A 20,533-nucleotide genomic window follows, 5' to 3' on the forward strand; every position below is an offset into this window, starting at 1 on the left:
AAATTTATGCTTTACAGTGAGTTTCTAACTGATCAGTGTGTTACCAATTACCTTTTATTTCTTGATACTTCCGTAACCAAAATAGTTTTCGTAGTGCCTCATTTCTGATGTCATTGTGCCCTTCATGACATACACATTTTTCCCAAAATCAAAGCAAAAAATGGCAGTTACTTCAACCTTTTTAGCATTGAAGTTAGGTTTGTTCTTTTTGTATCTTTTGGGTTTTAGACTCTACTGGGTTGCACTGTTCCCTCTAGTTTGTAATGCACAATGAATTTTATATATAGAGGTATTCATTTTAACAGCTAGCAAAACACTGCCAATAAGAACTTTGATCTCTTGTGGGTTTGATCATTTTTGATCTCGTTCATCTGCACTCTCACGAACCATATGTAGCAGGCCTGTAGTGGGTAATAAAGGATTTTCTTGCCAGAACTTTTGCACACCATTCATTTATGACTTGCTTATTAAATGACACTTTAAAAAGTCGAGTTTCTAAATATTAAGCCATTTCTACCCACTTCTTCTCCAGCAACTTTTGAATCGTGACAATAACGTAGATAACACCAGTTTCTGTATTGTACATAAATATTTCTCATAGCTGCATGTTCCCGACCTCATGAGCTTTCAGTGTAGCAGTTTCTACTGTATCATTAAATCACTCTACTTTATATGAACTAGCAGTTGTTTTGCGCTTCATGTCCTTTGCTTCTTTGGAATTTGACAAAGTGAATCAATAAAAACAGTATAATTAAGCCAGTTCTAAAATCTGCAGACAAATCATTGCAAACTTTATGTTGTCAATACTGTCTGCATTAGAAACCGGAAAAAGAGTCGTAATTGTGTATGATCGTGAAATATAGTTAACATGCCAATGAGGTAGAGGATGACAACCTTTTATGCACAGTTTAAATTTCTTTGTGCATTAGTAGCAAAAGATGTATCACACAACTTTGAGGGAAAACTGCTGGCATGGTCAGTCAGCATTTATTGTCGTTCCCTAACCATCCTTGAGTAAATGACAGTGAGCCATCTTGAACCACTGCTGTCCTTTTGTTGAAGGCACTTCCACAATGCTATTGCAGAGGAGAGTTGCCAGATATACATGTAGTTAGTGGCTTTGCGTGTTGAGCTGGTGTGGGAGAGATAAGAGGCAGAGCTGTAACGTGTGACAGTGATGTGGGTGCTGGTGACTCTGAACTTTGAGTTTGTGACATCATTAATGGTAAACATTCTTCCTGTGATTGTACTTGGCTAGCTAGCTGAGGAATGAGACTTAAAAAGTGTTGACGGACATCTGGATAGCTCTTGGTAACATGCATCTTCCATCATGTAGCCGTATTTATTGCCGTGTCCATATTGGAATTGTCTTCATTGAAGATGGTCATCATTCTTTTGATGTAGCAGAATGCCACTGAAAGTCATTTCATAATGAACTCCCTCATTTTGCACAGCAGGTATTATTACATCTTAACTGCAGTAATAATGCCTTGGCCCATTGTTGGTAAAAGCACTGCCTGGATGTTGTCAGCCATTTCTTTATGTACAGAGACATTGCTAATAGTAAGCAAGGATCTATTCTTCAGACACAATATTGTTTGATGAATGAAGAGAGAAAGGGCATGATATGATCTTGGAACTATGCCATCACCTACAATTTTTTGTTAAATCATTATACCACTGGAAGATTTGGTTTGATTGTCCCTTTTAGAGCCTTAGTCCTTGTGAGTGATAGATTGAGAGGTTTAAACTTGCATTTAGCGTCTGCATCGCCTCTACGGAGAGGACTAAATGATTTTTGGTTGCCATAAAACATGAATCACATTGCTTGAGATGAATGTGCATAAAGGCATCCCTGTCTCGTTCAAGTAAAACATTTTCTCAGCGATTTGTTTCAGTCCTGTGGGGGTGGAAGAAAATTCTGCCACTATATTATCTGAACACTATATTTAGTGCCCGTTACGCATTTAGGGCGGCATTGAAGGTTCTCTATCTATGGCCATCAAAGCCAATTTTGGTCTTGGTGATGTTCAGGGCTTCCTCCATCATGCCAGTAGCTTCCTCAGTTTGAACTTCTGTCAGTCATGCAAGTCCCAGGCGGAGACTGAGGAATACCATCACACATAGATACAGAAGGATTCCTTAACAATTTCGTTTTACCAGTTAGGATTGTTAGTCCTAAGCTGAACAGCCGCCCCCCCTCCCCCCCCACCGCGACAATCTGTAGGACCAGTGGAGTACTCTTAGTCTGGCCTCTACCCTTTGGCATGGGTGATCCTACCAAGAGTCAAAGCACAAGGCTCTGACTCCAGCCGACTTAGCTCTCTGAGACATTGAGCCATGCAAGCCTCCAAACCATGTCAAGGTTGTGGTTTTCTTGGAGGACGCTCTGTTTCTCCAACTATTATGCAGATCTCTTCTTACATCTCTTCTAAGACCACCAGACTCAAAAACATTTACTTTCCCCCCAGCAGTAAGGCTGATCAACACCTCCATCTGACCATACCCCCACCATCACTACTTCATAATTTCTTGTCAGCCACCTAATATACAGACAGTGCTGTACCTAGCATCACTTTATGGACATACAATCTATATATATATATACTATTTTATGTATTTGTATTGTGTGTTTGTTATTGTGTTCTTTATCATATTGTGTTTTTTCTGTGCTGCATCAAATCTGGAGTTCTCCTTTACATTCATGTACTGGAAATGACATTAAACTATCCTGAATATTTGAAAATGATGTACTTCCATGGTAAAAATTCTAAAGTCTTTTTCTAATAGGATACTCAACAGATTTTTATGATATCCTAGAGAAATGTGTTTCCATTGTTGTGGTCTGTTTCAAATACAGTCTTAGAAAAAGCTGGAGTTAGTTTCAAGAACCTATTATGTTAAGTGGCTGCAGTCTGTGATTTCAGGGGTTTTGTGTCAACACAACATGTTGGCAGTCTAATGGATAGCACTGCACCTGTGATTTTCTGCATTACTTATTACATCAGGAAGGGTAGTATGTGAGAGACAGAGTCAAGGTAGTCGTATATAATTGAAATAGGTTGAATGCCGCTACTTGTTTGTTACTACTGTTAATGTTTCCTGTTGTAGCTACCAGCTTTATTATCTTTCCCTCTAGCACTAGGGATTGCTTGTTTTGGAGCAAAAAGTTTATTAGCAAAGATGTGCACCTGAAAGAAGTCAAATTGCATGTTAGCGGAAAGAGAACATTTCAATAGGTATGTCGTTTCTGAAGTTTCGGTCCATAGCTTCCTCTATTGCCATGATGAGGCCATGTCAGGTTGGAGGAAAACACCTCATATTTCATCTGGGTAGCCTCCAATCTGATGACATAAAAATTGATTTCTCTAACTTCTGGTAATTTTCCCCCTCCCCCTTCCCTCTTCTTCCATTCTTCGCTCTAGCTTCCCTCCTTCTTCCCTTTCTCCCATGGTCCACTCTCCTCTCATATCAGATTCTTCCTTCTCCAGCCCTTTTATCTTTTCCACCTGTCACCTCCCAGCTTCTTTCTTCATCCTCCCTCCCTCGCCCACCTGTCTTGCGTCATCTATCATCTAAGTTGTACTCCTTCTCATTCCCCACCTTCTTCCTCTGACTTTTCCTCCTTCCTTTCCAGTCCTGAGGAAGGGTCTCAGCCCTGTTTATTTCCATTTATTTGCCTGACCTACTGAGTTCCTCCAGTATTTTGTGTGTGTTACTACAAACAGTTAAGCCAGTAGTTTTGAATAGACCAATGTAAAATACTTTGCCTTTCATCCTTCTAAATTTACCTTTCTTTGAATTCTTCTATGGATTTTTTCTAACAGCTTTCAGCCTTCAGATTTCTGTGTACCTCAAATTCAGGCATTTTTACATTCTGCTTTTCTTCACCCCACCATTAAAAGTACTTTATAGTCATTATCAAATAGCTTAGTTACAATTATGCATATGAAGAAGAATTTAGATTAGATTATGAGGACACGCAGTCCTCTTTTATTGTCATTTAGTAATGCATGCATTAAGAAATGATACAATGTTCCTCCAGAATGATATCACAGAAACACAAGACAAACCAAGACTGAAAAACTGACAAAAACCACATAATTATAACATATAGTTACAACAGTGCAAAGCAATACTGTAATTTGATAAAGAACAGACCATGGGCACGGTAAAAAGAAGTCTCAAAGTCTCTCAAAAGTCCCATCATCTCAGGTAGACGGTAGAAGGAAGAAAAATTCTCCCTGCCATGAACTTCCAGCGCCGCAAACTTGCCGATGCAGCACCCTGGAAGCACCCGACCATAGCCGACTCTTGAGTCTGTCCGAAAACTTCGAGCCTCCGACACTTAGCACTGAGCACCATCTTAGGGCTGGGGTGAACTGTGCAAAGGAGCAGTTTCCATCACACACGTAAGCAAGGTGGCCTGTTAGCTCATAGAGCTGTTTCTGCTGGCTCCCACCAGTGGATGCACTCTGCTGACCATTGTACATCCCTGATCCCCACATGTCATGGCTGAGTAGCCACACCACTCACCCTGGTTCATCCAGCCCTTGCAGCTGACCTCCTCACATCGTATTGGGTGAATTCATGCCAAGTTTTGATGCAGCTGTGTATGGCGACAGTGAGAACACATTTACACAAGCTTGTACAGCAGCAATATCATTATGTACCTCTGATCCTATTTGGCGCCAGTTCCATTAGCTCACTCTTTACTGGAACACTTGCTTTACATTAAGTGAGGTACCAGTATATTTCTTATTTATTTAGAGATGCAGCACAGTATTAGGTTCTCCTGGCCCAACATGACCGTGCTATCAATTACACTCGTGATCAATTATCCTTCTAGTCTGTACATCCTTGGAATGTGGTTGGAAACCAGGGCACCTGGATGAAACCCACGTGGTCACAGGGAGAATGTAAAACCCCTTACAAACTGCGGAATTGAACTGGTGCTGTAATAGCATTAAGCTAACAGCTACACTGCTGTGTATATTTTCTGTTTAATTGTGATTTGGCTGATGGGGTAGTATTTGGCTAGATTGGATGTGCCTTTTATTTTGTAAGGTTTACAGAGCAATTGTAATCTCTGTTGGGTAGATGTACTGAAATAGTTTGACTGGAAGCAGACTTGTTAAAAAGACCAAGCATTGTGTGCTGCAACTGGAATCTTGGGACCCGTGGCCTTTGCTACATCCATAATATTACTGGCTAGGAAAGATGTTAATTTCTTTCATTGAAATAATTCTTCTTCTCTGATAGATTCAAGCTTCTCCTGAAGGCATTTGTCATCAATTGTCAATCTTTTGATTAGGTTTTCCTGCCAAAAAAATTCTGTTCTCACCTAGTGGTTGTTGCTTGAATTTGCTGCTGTTTAACAATGCTAGATTCCTGCCATTTTGCATGCTATAGAGCAGTTGGCAAATTAATTTCAGGTTGTCCACCTTGCTCACAAGTAATAATAACTAGCTAACTGTAAGTGTAAATTTAGCTGCAATCACACCACTTCTGTAAAGCCCTAAAAGCCATCAGAAAATGATATTTTACTCCTAGTAAATGATAGTGTTTGGGGTTAGTTTGCTTTTCAGCTTGCTCATGTTCTCTCTGTCTCTGATGTGTGGGGTGTATAAAACCTGTTTTGGTGAATTTAAAAAACATATTTCATGAAGGTCATGACCCCACTTTGAAAATCACTGCCGTAGATTGTTTATTTGTGTCTTTCTGCCTTTCATGCTCCGAATATCAAAGACAGCAGATCAGCTGTTTGGTTTTCTCACAATCCTGGGCCATAATTAATGTTATTGGAACAGAAGAAGAATTTGACTAAAGCCCTGTTTAGGTCATAGTCATCATCCTCTCTGTTCATGTTCACCATGCTGGTGAATGTGTGTGTTTTCTCAGTAATGCAGAGACTTAATTGTTTGTAGCCTGACAAATAGTCAATGTCCAACTTCAGTGATGCTTGATTAAGTTCCTCACTAATATGCAGTAAGTTTCTTCATGGTCTGTATCTGGTCCACTTGCTATGTATTTCATTCTCTCAGTGGCCATTTTAGATGAAATTTTACGCTGAGCGTTCATACACATTAATGAATTAAGACTGTCTGAATTAACTTCTTGTCTGTCAGTGCAACCAAAAAACAGAAACAGTCTGGCTTAATTTTAGCCTAAATCATTGTAATAAATTGTCTGTCCTCTTGTAGTAGAACATAAGCCTATATTACAATACAGGCCCTTTGCCCCACAATACTCTGCCGAACATGTACTTACTTTAGAAATTACCTAGGGTTACCCATCGCCCTCTATTTTTCTAAGGTCCATGTACCTATCCAGGAGCCTCTTAAAAGTCCTTATTGTATCCGCCTCCACCACAGTTGCCGGCAGCCCATTCCATGCACTCACCACTCTCTGCGTAAAAAAAACCCTACACCTGACATCCCCTCTGTACCTACTTCCAAGCACCTTGAAACTGTGCCCTCTTGTGTTAGTCATTTCAGCCCTGGGAAAAAGCCTCTGACTATCCACACGTAGTACTTAGTCCTTTTGTGTGCTAGGTTTACAGCATAACACATAATTGATTAGTTAACAACTGATCTCCCTCCTGGCACTTATCCATGTAAGCGGAACAAGTGCTACACATGCCCTTACACTTCCTCCCTTACCACCATTCAGGGCCCCGAACAGTCCTTCCAGGTGAGGCGACACTTCCCTCATACGACTCCCATCCATGTATCTGTCCAATTTGTTCTTAAATGTTAAAAAAGAACCCGCATTTACCACCTCGTCTGGCAGCTCATTCCATACTCCCATCACTCTCTGCGTGAAGAAGCCCCCCCTAATATTCCCTTTAAACTTTTCCCCCCTCACCCTTAACCCATGTCCTCTGGTTTTTTTCTCCCCTTGCCTCAGTGGAAAAAGCCTGCTTGCATTCACTCTATCAATACCCATCATAATTTTATATACCTTGTATCAAATCTCCCCTCATTCTTCTATGCTCCAGGAAATAAAGTCCTAACCCATTCAACCTTTCTCTGTAACTGAGTTTCTCAAGTCCCGGCAACATCCTTGTAAACCTTCTCTGCACTCTTTCAACCTTATTTATATCCTTCCTGTAATTTGGTGACTAAAACTGAACACGATACTCCAGATTCGGCCTCACCAATGCCTTATACAACCTCATCATAACATTCCAGCTCTTATACTCAATACTTTGATTAATAAAGGCCAATGTACCAAAAGCTCTCTTTTCGACCCTATCTACCTGTGACGCCACTTTTAGGGAATTTTGTATCTGTATTCCCAGATCCCTCTGTTCCACCGCGCTCCTCAGTGCCTTACCATTAACCCTGTATGTTCTACCTTGGTTTGTCCTTCCAACATGCAATACCTCACACTTGTCTGTATTAAACTCCATCTGCCATTTTTCAGCCCATTTTTCCAGCTGGTCCAAGTCCCTCTGCAGGCTCTGAAAACCTTCCTCACTGTCTACTACACCTCCAATCTTTGTATCATCAGCAAATTTGCTGATCCAATTTACCACATTATCATCCAGATCATTGATATAGATGACAAATAACAATGGACCCAGCACTGATCCCTGTGGCACACCACTAGTCACAGGCCTCCACTCAGAGAAGCAATTCTCTACTACCACTCTTTGGCTTCTTTCATTGAGCTAATGTCTAATCCAATTTATCACCTCTCCATGTATACCTAGCGACTGAATTTTCTTAACTAATCTCCCATGCGGGACCTTGTCAAAGGCCTTACTGAAGTCCATGTAGACAATATCCACTGCCTTCCCTTCATCCACTTTCTTGGTAACCTCCTCGAAGAACTCCAATAGATTGGTCAAACATGACCTACCACGCACAAAGCCATGTTGACTCTCCCTAATAAGTCCCTGTCTATCCAAATGCTTGTAGATTCTGTCTCTTAGTACTCCCTCCAATAACTTACCTACTACAGACGTTTAACTTACTGGCCTATAATTTCCTGGATTACTTTTTGATCCTTTTTTAAACAACGGAACAACATGAGCCACTCTCCAATCCTCCAGCAACTCACCTGTAGACAGCGACATTTTAAATATTTCTGCCAGGGCCCCTGCAATTTCAACACTAGTCTCCTTCAAGGTCCGAGGGAACACCCTGTCAGGTCCCGGGGATTTATCCACTTTAATTTTCCTCAAGACAGCAAGTACCTCCTCCTTTTTGATCTGTGCAGTTTCCATGATCTCATTACTTGTTTCCCTTAATTCCATAGACTTCATGCCAGTTTCCTTAGTAAATACAGACGCAAAAAACCTATTTGAGATCTTTCCCCATTTCCTTTGGTTCCGCACATAGCCCACCACTCTGATCTTCAAGAGGACCAATTTTATCCCTTACAATCCTTTTACTCTTAATATACCTGTAAGAGCTCTTTGGATTATCCTTCACTTTGACTGCCAAGGCAACCTCATGTCTTCTTTTAGCCCTCCTGATTTCTTTCTTAAGTATTTTCTTACGCTGCTTATACTCCTCAAGCACCTTATTTACTCCCTGCTTCTTATACATGTCATACAACTCCCTCTTCTTCTTTATCAGAGTTGCAATATCCCTTGAGAACCAAGGTTCCTTATTCCTATTCACTTTGCCTTTAATCCTGACAGGAACATACAAATTCTGCACTCTCAAACTTTCTCCTTTGAAGGCTTCCCACCTACCGATCACATCCTTGCCAGAGAACAACCTGCCCCAATCCACTCTTTTTAGATCCTTTCTCATTTCTTCAAATTTGGCCTTCTTCCAGTTAAGAACCTCAACCCTGGGACCAGATCTATCCTTGTCCATGATCAAGTTGAAACTAATGGTGTTATGATCACTGGAACCAAAGTGCTCCCCTACACAGACTTCTGTCACTTGTCCTAACTTGTTTCCTAACAGGAGATCCAATATTGCATCCCTCTAGTTGGTCCCTCTATATATTGATTTAGAAAACATTCCTGAACGCATTTTACAAACTCTAAACCATCTAGACCCCTAACAGTATGGGAGATCCAATCAATATATGGAAAACTGAAATTTCCTACCGCCACAACTTTATGTTTCCTGCATTTGCCTGCTATCTCTCTGCAGATTTGCTCTTCCAATTCTCGTTGACTATTGGGTGGTCTATAATACAATCCCACTAATGTGGCCATACCTTTCCTGTTTCTCAGCTCCACCCATAAGGACTCAGTAGACAAGCCCTCTAATCTGTCCTGCCTGAGCACTGCTGTAATATTTTCCCTAACAAGCAATGCTACTCCCCCACCTTTCATTCCTCTGCCTCGACCACATCTGAAACATCGGAACCCTGGAATATTAAGCTTCCAGTCCTGCCCCTCCTGTAGCCAAGTTTCACTAATTGCTATAACGTCATAATTCCACGTGTCAATCCACGCCCTCAACTCATCTGCCTTCCCCGCAATACTCCTAGCGTTGAAATATATACACCTCAGAAGATTTTTACCACCACTCACAACCTTTCTATTAGCAGATTTGCTTGAACTTTTAACATCATTTATTTTCACCACAGCCACACTGTCAGCTTTGGCACTCTGGTTCCCATCCCCCTGCAAATCTAGTTTAAAGCCTCCCCAGCAGCATTAACAAACCTCCCTGAAAGGATATTGGTTCCCCTGTAGTTCAAGTGTAACCCGTCTCTCTTGTACAGGTCCCACCTGCCCCAGAAGAGGTCCCAATTATCCTGAAATCTGAAACCCTGCTCCCTACACCAGTTCCTCAGCCACTTGTTCATCCTCCAGAGCATCCTATTCCTAACTTCACTGGCATGTAGCACAGGTAGCAATTCTGAGATTACCACCCTCGAGGTCCTGCTTTTCAACTTCCTACCAAGCTCTCTATACTCACTCTCCAGGACCTCCTCACTCTTCCTTGCTATGTCATTGGTACCGATGTGCACCATGATATCTGGCTGATCACCCTCCCACTTCAGAATGTCATGCAATTGATCAGAGACATCCTTGACCCTGGCACCCGAGAGGCAACAAACCATCCTGGATTCTCTGTCACAACCACAGAACCTCCTGTCTGCCCCTCTAACTATCGAGTCCCCTATCACTACCGCTCTCCTCTTTTCCCCCCTCCCTTCTGCACTGCAGAGCCAGACTCAGTGCCAGAGATCCGGCTACTGCAGCTTGTCCCAGGTAGGTCATCCCCCCCAACAGTATCCAATGCGGTATATTTGTTGTTGAGGGGAATGGCCACAGGGGAACCCTGCTCTGCCTGCCCTTTCCTCTTCCCTCGCCTGACAGTGACCCAATTTCCTGACTTCTGCTCCTTTGGTGTAACTACCTCCCTGTGGCTACTATCTATAATCTATAATGGTGTATACATCCTGGGAAATCAAAGGGTAACTCCTCTCAACATTGAGCAGATTCAGATGGACTGCTGCTGCAAGAAAGCAGCATCAATCATCAAGGACCCCACCATCTAGGCCATTCTCTCTTCTTGCTGCTACCATCAGTCAGAAGGTACAGGAGCCTTGCATCCTTTATCACTAGGTTCAGGGATAGTTATTACCCTACAAACATCAGGCTTCTGAACCTGTGTGGATAACTTCACTCACCACAACTCTGAACTGATGAACAACCAACAAACTTACTTTCAAGGTCTCTGTTTATTTTTGCACAGTTTGTCTTCTTTTGCACATTGGTTGTCAGTCGTTGTTTCTGAGCTCTTCATTGGTGGAGAAGCTGGACTTGATGTGGACCATGTTACTGCCTGCTACGGGAAGGCATCGAAGTCAGGCAATCTTAACAATGAGTGGTTATCTTGTGATTTAAAAAAAACTGGAGTCAAAGTTAGCATGTCGTTTACTCTTTCAAAATCTCTTTTAATAGTTTGGTAGAGTTCAAAGGCAGTTATCAGCCAATTCTGTTGTTGTGGTTCTGGAACAGCATATAGGTCAATCAAAGCAAGGATGCCAAATTTCGTTCCTCAAAGATTATTAATTAACCAGAGCAACACACACTTTGTTCTTTACAATTTATGCTAGCAATTGAGAAATAACTTCTAGAACATTATAGGAATCCAGAATTTTTTTTCTACGTATAATCAGTTGCACATTGAGTTCAGCATTCCTTTCCTCAAACACAATGTCTATTACCCCACAAAGGTTTGCAGTCAAGGGTAATGTATGCTAAAATGTAAAAGATTTTGCTGAGCTGCAGCTGCTTAGAGCACATACAGGTCTACCACTCAGCACTGACATAGCATAATGTTTTTCTGAGCTCAAATTTATTTAGATTTTACAGCAGCAGTAACCTTTCAGTTCAATATGTTAAAATTTTGTATGGATTATTACTATTCTGTTGCGGTCTTAATTCTATTCATTAGCCTGTCATTCATAACACTTTATGTTGTAATGTATAACACTTGTTACCTGTCCCGTGAGTATCCTGTGAAAATGATGTAATTGTCTTATGCTATTGGAATGATATAATGGTCTCGTGCCATTGGAGTGATGTAATTGTCTTGTGATAATGGGGTGATGTGATGTCACGTGATAGCTTGTTCTAACTGGTATATAAAGGGAGACCGCAGTTGTTGCGTAGTTTGTTTTGGTGGGAACTCACCATTGGTAGTTACGCTATCAGAGAAGAAGAAAGAGTGAGAGTGAAGAATCCGAACGAACCCCAGAGGAATTGGAGTTAACCAGCGGCATTCAGCGCATTACGGGTGTGACTGACATTTGGAACCGTCTGTACGTGGCATGCACGTTTTGTTAACCCTTACATGGTTTGGATATTGTGTGATAACCACTTCTGGCAGAAAGGTCAGTTACTTTGAGAACTCGTATTCTGCGTCATAACTTCGGAAAAGGTATTTCTCAGCTGGAACCGGCGTCAGCAGTTTCGACTTTTCTTCATCGCAAGGTTCGGGAAGTCTCTCCTCTCAGTTATTTCATAAATCATATGGACTTATTAAACTACCACCTTAAGACTGTGCTTATATGAGATCTGTTGAGAATTTTCTTTAAGTTTGATCGTTTGATAACTATAGAAGCATAACACTGTTAACATCTGTTTAAGTTAATCGTTCATTTACTGTTTCATGTTTATTTGAGTAGAGGTTAATAAATGTCGTCGTTTATTTTATAAAAACTCGACTCGTATTCATTTCTGTTGCTGCTAATTCATAACATATGTGGGGGCTCATCCAGGGTTTGAACCAATTTAGTTTAATCAGCTATTTAATTAACAATTGAAAAAGGGGAAATAATTGATTCCTTTCGTTTGATTGGTTTGTGTGTAGTAATCAGCAGCAATAGATATTGATGACTTTCTGGTGTCACCAGCCCTGGCGGTATTAGTGAAGGCGAAAAAGGGTGATGTATTAAAGATTACTAGAAGGTTGGACTTTAAAGGAATATCGATGGTTACACCTAAGCCAGTAATTCAGAGAAAAATCGTGGAACACTATACAAATTCGGCAGTTTTTGATGAAGCGGAGTTAGATAGGTTCCCTGTAAGTAAAGAAGCAATCCAATTACACCTGGAACAGTTAGCATTAAAGAAGCTTAGAGTAGAAGCTGAGTTAAAACAAAAACAATTAGAAGCTGACTTGAAACGAACTCAATTAGAAGCTGCAAATAAACAGAGGGAATTTGAAGCTAAAGAAGCAGAGAAAAGAACGGAGTTTGAGCTAGTGATAGTGAAGTTAAGGTCCGAGAATCAGTCCTCTGGTTCTAGGAAACCATTTGTTGTTCATCAGGAAATTAAATTGGTTCCTCCATTTAATGAGGCAGAAGTTGATACATACTTCCAGCATTTTCAGACAGTTACTCTGATTTCAGAGTGGCCGAAAGATAAATGGCCAGTGCTTATACAAAGTGTAATTAAAGGTAAAGCACAACAAGTTTATATGGCTTTAACTGCTGAGCAAGCACTTGATTATGATACTGTGAAGCAGTGTATACTTAAAGCTTATGAACTGGTTCCAGAAGCTTATAGAGAAAGATTTAAAAAATTGAAGAAATCTGTGAACCAGACTTGTATGGAATTTGCCTATGATAAATCTATGTGTTTTGAGCGATGGGTCAACTCTAAAAATGTGAATGAGGAGTATGACAACTTGAAAGAGTTGGTTTTAATTGAAGAATTTAAAAGGTGTGTCCCTATTGACATGAAGATATACTTAAATGAGAGGGACACTGCTACGTTGCAGGAGTCTAATAAATTAGCAGATGAGTATGCTTTAATCCATAAGAGTAAATTTACTCCGAGTAAAACTTTCCAAAAGAGTAGCCTGGATAGTCAGGGTAAACCAGAAAGTAAATCAGAAGCTAGTGATAAAGGTAAGAATGAAGGGAAGCAAGTGAAGGAAAAACATTTCAGTCTTAATTGTTACTATTGTAAGAAACCTAGTCATGTTATGGCTGTTTCCCTCTGAAGAAGAGGGAAAAGGAGGCAGTTCCAGATGATGTCGTGCAGCACTTTGAAACGCCCAGAAACCCACAGGGTTGGGGACATTCAAAGGAAGCTTTGTCAAGGTTTGACCAGGTTAAGAAGGGATTCGATCATTTTATGTCAGAGGGATTTGTTTTGGTGAATGCAAGGTCCCGTCCATTACCAATAAAAATTCTTCCGGATTCTGGTGCTTCTTAGTCACTAATGTTAGACAGTGTTCTAGAGTTTAATGATGAGACTGACATTGGTGAGGTAAATCTTATACGAGGTATTGAGGGCAACCTTATGTCTGTACCTCTGCACAAAGTAGTTTTAAGGTCGAGGTTAGTTTCAGGAACTGTTGAAATAGGACTGCGACCCAGTTTACCAGTGGATGGTGTTTCCTTATTGTTAAGGAATGACCTAGCAGGAGGAAAAGTTGTTCCTGCAGTACAGATGACAGCTAAGCCAATCGTTGATGATCCAAAAATGGATTCTAACATATATAACTCCTGTGCAATAACCCGAGCTATGGGAAGAAAGTCTGCCGAGGCAGAGGGTTCTGTGCAGCATGGGTCTGTTACCCACGACAATTCATATAAGGATTCAGATTTTGTTGATTTGTCAATAACTTTTCTACCTTCATTATTTGATCAGGATCCTTGTAATAAATCTGACTTAAAGACTTGTCCTTGTCTAGGAAGGAGATTATAGTGGAGCAAAGCAAAGACCCTGAGATTGCCACCTTAAGAGAACAAGCTGTCCCAGATAATGAGATTGTGAAGGTGCCAGTAGGGTATTATTTCAAGAGTGGAGTATTGATGAGGAAGTGGAGACCACCTAGGATTCCTACAAGCAAGGATTGGGCAGTTTTTCACCAGGTATTGGTTCCTAAAGTTCACTGGAATGAAATTTTGACTTTGGCTCATAATATACCCTTGGGTGGCCATTTTGGTGTGAGGAAAACTGTGAACAAGGTTTTTAAACATTTTATTGGCCTGGGTTGAGGAAAGATGTGACGACATTTTGCCGAATGTGTCACACTTGTCAGGTTGTAGTTAAATCTAATCAAGTCACCCCAGTGGCCCCATTACAACCAATTCCTGCATTTGGTGAGCCATTTTCTAAAGTTATTATAGATTGTGTGGGTCCATTACCAAAAACTATTGGCCACCAATATTTGCTGATTCTCATGTGTACCACATCTAGGTTTCCAGAAGCGATACCTCTTAGGAATATAAAAGCCAAAACTGTGACAAAGGCTCTCATAAAGTTCTTTACTTTATTTGGATTACCTAAAGAAATCCAGCCTGATAAAAGAGTAATTTTATGTCTGGATTATTCCAGCAGATAGTTTATAAACTGGGAGCAAAACAGATTATATCGTCTGCGTATCATCTCGAATCACAAGGGGCCTTAGGGAGGTTCCATTCTACCCTTAAAATTATGATTAGGATGTTTTGTGTTGAAAATGAGGAAGATTGGGATGAGGGAGTTCATTTGTTTTTGTTTGCAGTACAGAAGTTAGTGCAGGAGTCCCTAGGCTTTAGTCCCTTTAAACTTGTGTTTGGGCACAATGTCTGAGGACCTTTGGCATTATTAAAAGAACAGTGGGTTAATAAAGAAGTACATACTAATTTATTGGATTATGTCTTAAAATTTAAGGGAAGATTGCATAAAGCTTGCAGCTTTGCAAGGGAAATTTTAAAATCTGCTCAGGAAAGAATGAAAACTTGGTGTGACAAGGATGCTAGAATGAGGGTGTTTAAGCCGGGAGATATGGTGTTGGTTCTTTTCCCTGTGCAAACGAACCCTTTACAAGCTAGATTTCATGGTCCTTATGAGGTTATATCTGAAGTTAATAATGTGGACTATGTGGTAAAAATACCAGATCGATGAAGGCCAATGCAACTTTGTCATGTAAATATGATAAAGCCTTATTAGGGGAAACAGTCTGCAGCTATGACTGTTGTTGTCAGTGACAATAAGTCTGACTTCCCTGGGAACTTGGTAGCTGATCCATCTGAGGCTTATTAAACCAAACATTATTTCTGCCAGACTAACAAATTCGACAATTTTGGACAATATTGCTGAGAAATTGGCTCGTCTACAGCCACAACAGAGACAGCAAATGAAACAGTTAATCATGAAATTTGAGAATTTATTTCCAGACGTTCCCAAAAGATTAAGGAGCTGGTGGTAGACCTGAGGAGAGCTAAGGTACCGGTGACCCTTGTTTCTATCCAGGGGGTCAGGGTGGACATGGTGGAGTATTACAAATACCTGGGGATACGAATTGACAATAAACTGGACTGGTCAAAGAACACTGAGGCTGTCTACAAGAAGGGTCAGAGCTGTCTCTATTTCCTGAGGAGACTAAGGTCCTTTAACATCTGCCGGACGACGCTGAGAATGTTCTACGAGTCTGTGGTGGCCAGTGCTATCATGTTTGCTGTTGTGTGCTGGGGCAGCAGGCTGAGGGTAGCAGACACCAACAGAATCAACAAACTCATTCGTAAGGCCAGTGATGTTGTGGGGATGGAACTGGACTCTCTGATGGTGGTGTCTAAAAAGAAGATGCTGTCCAAGTTGCATGCCAGCTTGGACAATGTCTCCCATCCACTACATAATGTACTGAGTGGGCACAGGAGTACATTCAGCCAGAGACTCATTCCACTGAGATGCAAGACAGAGCGTCATAGGAAGTCATTCCTGCCTGAGGCCATCAAACTTTACAACTACTCCCTTGGAGGGTCAGACACCCTGAGCCAATAGGCTGGTCCTGGACTTATTTCCTGGCATAATTTACATATTACTATTTAACTATTTATGGTTTTATTACTATTTATTATTTATGGAGCAACTGTAATGAAAATCCAGTTTCCCCCGGGATCAATAAAGTATGACTATGACTATGAATCACAGTAGCCTCACATGATGTAGATTTTGGAAACACCAAAAATATATAGCAACATCCATATTGAATGAATGTGGAAAAATGTAAACTTGCTGAACAAGAAATTAAGTATATGTTAAAGACAGTGATATTATTAGACTTTCTACTTTGGATTGGAGTTCATCTTGTGTCGTGGTGCCTAAAACAGATGATAGTATTAGGTTTTGTACTGATTATAGGAAGGTGAATGCTGTAACAAAAACTGATGCATATCCAATCCCTCGGGTAGATGCAACACACATAAAAGTTGCTGGTGAACGCAGCAGGCCAGGCAGCATCTCTAGGAAGAGGTGCAGTCGACGTTTCAGGCCTGACGAAGAGTCTCAGCCTGAAACGTCGATTGCACCTCTTCCTAGAGATGCTGCCTGGCCTGCTGCGTTCACCAGCAACTTTTATGTGTGTTGCTTGAATTTCCAGCATCTGCAGAATTCCTGTTGTTCCTCGGGTAGATGACAAGGTTGGAAAAGCTAAATTTCTTACAAAGATTGATTTGTTGAAAGGGTATTGGTGTGTTCCATTAACTGACAGAGGTAGAGAAATTTCTGCATTTGTGATGCCATCTGGGTTATATGAGTATAATGTTCTGCCATTTGGGATGAAGAATGCTCCAGGAACCTTCCAGAGACATACAGATGCCTATATTGATGATTTAGTCACAGGCAATGACACTTGGGGGGCACATATGTCTGCAGTAGAAAAACTGTTTGACAGGCTTTCAAAAGCTAACCTAACTATATTAACTTAGCTTGTTAAACCTTACTTCTAATTATTACCTGTTACCCGATGCAAGAACACACAGTACTACGGAGGATAAAGCAACAGCTTTTTATTAGTAGCTCGCTACTGGAGAGAGAGCACTTCTTAGGCACACACAGGGTGCCCGTACCATAGGTCTCTCTCACCAAGCTCACAGATACAGAGTTTTTATACCCTTTTTGTCACGTATGCAGGAAAAAATTTTTTAGCTATCCCCCATAGTCACAGCCCAGCAACAGTGGTATTTTGAGACAAAGACCCCTTGGTTACCTTAAAAGGCCATCAAACTTAGACAATGTGCACAACGAGGTAATTCCTCATTTTTCAACTGTAGTTCCACATTTTTTGAGACAGAATATAATTATATTACCACATCCTATTCTGCAGGTGCAAAAGCCAACAGAGCTTAGCTTGACGTCTAATTTTTACATGACAGCAGAACAAATTAGCCCTTTACCATCTCAAGCTAAAAGTGAATTTGGGCATGCCACTGTGACCTATCTTGGTTATGTTGTGGGTCAAGGCAGGTTAGCTCCTGTTCAGGCAACAGTTCAGGCAATTTTGGAGGTTCCCACTCCAACTGGTACAAAAACTCTCAGAAGATTCTTGGGAATGGTAGGGTAATACTGTAAGTTCTGTAAGAATTTTGCCGACACTGCCCTTTCATTAACTAACCTCCTGAAGAAAGTGAAAAGTTTGTTTGGACAGAGCCTTGTCAGGAAGCATTTAGTAAATTGAAAGCTATCCTGTGTCACCAACCTGTGCTCAAATCACCTGATTTTGAAAAGGCATTTTCCCTAGCTGTAGATGCTAGTGATGAGGCTGCAGGAGCAGTGTTACTACAAAGGGATAATGATGATGATGATGATGAACATCCTGTGGCTTATTTTTCCAAGAAATCTGATGAGCATTAAAGAAATTATTCAACCATAGAAAAGGAATTATTATCTCTAATTTTGGCTCTGCAAAATTTCGATGTGTATGTTGGCACAACTCAGAAACCACTGGTGGTTTACACCGATCATAATCCATTGGTATATTTGAGTAAACTGAAAAATAAAAGTAGAAGATTACTGAATTGGAGTTTAATTTTACAAGAATACAGGTTTCTCCCGCTATCCAAATGTAGAGCATTCCTCTGAAACCATTCGTAAGCCGAAATGGCGTAAAGCAAAGAAGCAATTATCATTAATTTATAATGGGAAAATTTTTTGAGCGTTCCCAGACCCAAAAAATAACCTACCAAATCATACCAAAATAACACATAAAATCTAAAATAACACTAACATATAGTAAAAGCAGGAATGATATGATAAATACATAGCCTATATAAAGTAGAAATAATGTATGTACAGTATAGATTCACTTCTCAGAATCGGGAAGTTTGAGCCAAAATTGATTTGTCGAAAAAAAATCAGCACATACACGCATGTGCACCTCATGCATTGCACATACATGCATGTCACTCATGCTCACGTACAGGCATTCGCACGTCACGCATGCACACACACCTGCCCGCACAAGGCTTCATGGTCATGGTAGTCTTTCTCAGGGTAAACATAAGTTTAAAGCGAGTGTCTTTTTTCGTAAAAGTGAAAATCCTCTTTCGGTTAACGAAAACAGGTACTAATGTAGGTCTTTCGTAAAAGTGAAATGTCGTAAAGAGAACATTCGGAAAGCGGGGGACACCTGTATGATCACTTAATAACTCACCTTAAAGGCAAAGATAATGTAATTGCCGACTGTTTGTCCAGATGTAGAACTTGTAATATAATTCTGATATTTTGTTTACACTCTTGTCATATGTTATATTAGTTGTAGAGTACTGTATCATTAACCATAGAAACCATAGAAACTACAGCACAGAAACAGGCCTTTTGGCCCTTCTTGGCTGTGCTGAACCATTTTCTGCCTAGTCCCACTGACCTGCACACGGACCATATCCCTCCATACACCTCCCATCCGTGTATCTGTCCAATTTATTTTTAAATGTTAAAAAAGAACCCGCATTTACCACCTCGTCGGGCAGCTCATTCCATACTCCCACCACTCTCTGTGTGAAGAAGCCCCCACCTAATGTTCCCTTTAAACTTTTCCCCCCTCACCCTTAACCCATGTCCTTTGGTTTTTTTCTCCCCTTGCTTCAGTGGAAAAAGCCCGCTTGCATTCACTCTATCTATACCCATCATAATTTTATATACCTCTATCAAATCTCCCCTCATCCTTCTACGCTCTAGGGAATAAAGTCCTAACCTGTTCAACCTTTCTCTGTAACTGAGTTTCTCAAGTCCCGGCAACATCCTTGTAAACCTTCTCTGCGCTCTTTCAACCTTATTAATATCCTTCCTGTAATTTGGTGACCAAAACTGAACACAATACTCCAGATTCGGCCACACCAATGCCTTATAAAACCTCATCATAACATTCCAGCTCTTATACTCAATACTTTGATTATGTGACGAGAATACACATAAACTAAGATGTTTGCTGGCCTGGGCTAGCATCAGTGGCATCAGCAGTTGGTCTGCCACCTGTCCTCAGGGGAAGGAGTGATAAGGAACAATGAAGCAGCATCTGGAGATGTGTAATGAAGGGACAGGAGAGAGAGCTGTCTGGAGCGGCTCCCCCTTTGAACCCTGAACTGTTTGAAGTGATGGACAGGCGATACCCTAGCACGGGGATAAAAAGGGACAGGTTCGCCAAGGCAGGACACACACGACAGTCGAGGTAACAAGACCCTGGAAGCGGTGCGCCTCTCACGAGTCGGTAGGAAGCTCTTGGACGGCTGATCGGGGGATCAGCCTCAAACGCACTGGGTGGAAAGGCACGATCAGCGGGAACCCGGTGTGTATCCACCCTCACTTGGGTGCCAGGTTCACTGCAGAGGATCGACCGCATCTGGAGGAGGGGTCACAGTCGGTGACCTCAGGTGACATCACAAAGGACCCGCCCAAAAGCTGCTTGTGAGCAATATCGCCGGTCTGTGAGTGAAAGCCGTTCTGAATGATCAGTCGTTCCCGTTCTCTCTTTCCCTCCCCCCACGTTGTCCATCGCCATGGCAACGATTACTGCGAACTGAACTAAATTGGACTGAACTTTGTGTCACTTTGAAATTGGTCATTTACCCCTAGACAACGATAGAGCTTGATTGATGCTGTTATCTTAATTCTGTGCACATGTGTGTTTATGATTGCTGAACTGTTGCATTTATTATCCTTTCGATTACTGTGTTGCTTGTTTCTTTAATAAAACTTTCTTAGTTCTAGTAATCCAGACTCCAACTGAGTGATCCATTTCTGCTGCTTTGGCAACCCAGTTATGGGGTACGTAACATAAGTGGGGTTCTCGTCCGCGATTTTGAACGCTAAATTTGGGATGGAGTAAAT

The 20,533-nt window shown here is 41.1% G+C and overlaps 1 protein-coding gene across 4 annotated transcripts in view; it reads left to right on the forward strand.

Moving 5' to 3' along the window:
• The window catches only part of fam20b (FAM20B glycosaminoglycan xylosylkinase), a 109,855-nt gene that overhangs the window by 2,763 nt on the left and 86,559 nt on the right, over window positions 1–20,533 (forward strand). The window contains exon 1 of one of the 4 annotated variants that reach the window (XM_072274328.1): window positions 11,031–11,823. The exons of the other annotated variants lie outside the window; for them this stretch is intronic. The gene's annotated coding sequence lies outside the window, so the exon portion shown is untranslated. Of the gene's footprint in view, window positions 1–11,030; window positions 11,824–20,533 lie in introns of those variants that run through there. 4 annotated transcript variants of the gene reach the window in all.

The sequence above is a fragment of the Mobula birostris genome, chromosome 12 (genome assembly GCF_030028105.1).
Source record: "Mobula birostris isolate sMobBir1 chromosome 12, sMobBir1.hap1, whole genome shotgun sequence".
NCBI lineage: Eukaryota > Metazoa > Chordata > Chondrichthyes > Myliobatiformes > Myliobatidae > Mobula > Mobula birostris.